General features: G+C 43.7%; 1 non-coding gene across 1 annotated transcript; it reads left to right on the top strand.

Moving 5' to 3' along the window:
- Window positions 1-358: 358 nt before the first annotated feature.
- Window positions 359-477, top strand: LOC117107287. Its single transcript, XR_004445216.1, has one exon. It is a non-coding gene; the product is annotated as a 5S ribosomal RNA (ribosomal RNA).
- The last annotated feature ends 425 nt before the right edge of the window (window positions 478-902 follow it).

The raw sequence follows: 902 nt of genomic DNA on the forward strand, positions 1-902 counted from the left end.
CAAATGTAATGAAAACATATGCGATATTCTAGCCTACTGATTGGGGCGGATGCACGATTTGGCGATAAGAGTGCGTGTGAGGCCACACGACCTCAGGCCCACCATAGTTGAGGCTGAGATGCAAACAATTTGAGAATATGGACCTCTTGAAGTGCCCGGAAATCGCACTCTTATGCCTTAAAAAATCATACAGGTACTATGATTCGAGGGTCGTTTGAACAAAACGGCAGTCTTCTTCTGTCTAAATCCCCGCCAGACAAGCGCGCGTTGATATGAAACGTCATCAATCACAGAACTTCAGGATTGGATAATTATGCTATATGCTGAAATTAACTATGAGTGGAAATACTACTCACATGTCTACGGCCATACTACTTTGAAAACACCGGTTCTCGTCCTATCACCGAATTTAAGCAACGTCGGGCCCGGTTAGTACTTGGATGGGTGACCGCCTGGGAATACCGGGTGTTGTAGACTTTTTACATTTTTCCCCCAAATTCTAAAGTAGGGGTGCGTGAGAGTCCACACGACCTCGGGCCCACATAAATGAGGTGCAAACATTTTGAGAATATGGACCTCTAAGTGCCCGGAAATTGCACTCTCATACTTTAATCATACAGGTACAATATGTTCATATCAACAATACGCAATTAATTCGTTGGTGTTAGGCCGTTTCGAGGGTCGTTTGAACAAAAAGGCAGTCTTCTGTCTAAAGCATCCTAGTTAGTGCCGTAGTAAAATGGTTGGTTTATTGTTCAACACCGGAGTTTGTAAAAAATGTACTCGCAGCAGAGTGGTCAGAGGAAATCCCCGCCAGACAAGCGCGCGTTGATATGAAATCATAGAGCTTCACGATTGGATAATTATGCTATATGCCGAGATTAACTATGAGTGGAAATATC

This window comes from Anneissia japonica, unplaced genomic scaffold, assembly GCF_011630105.1.
Source record: "Anneissia japonica isolate Jap-2015-1 unplaced genomic scaffold, ASM1163010v1 scaffold91639_len925_cov96, whole genome shotgun sequence".
Lineage (NCBI taxonomy): Eukaryota > Metazoa > Echinodermata > Crinoidea > Comatulida > Comatulidae > Anneissia > Anneissia japonica.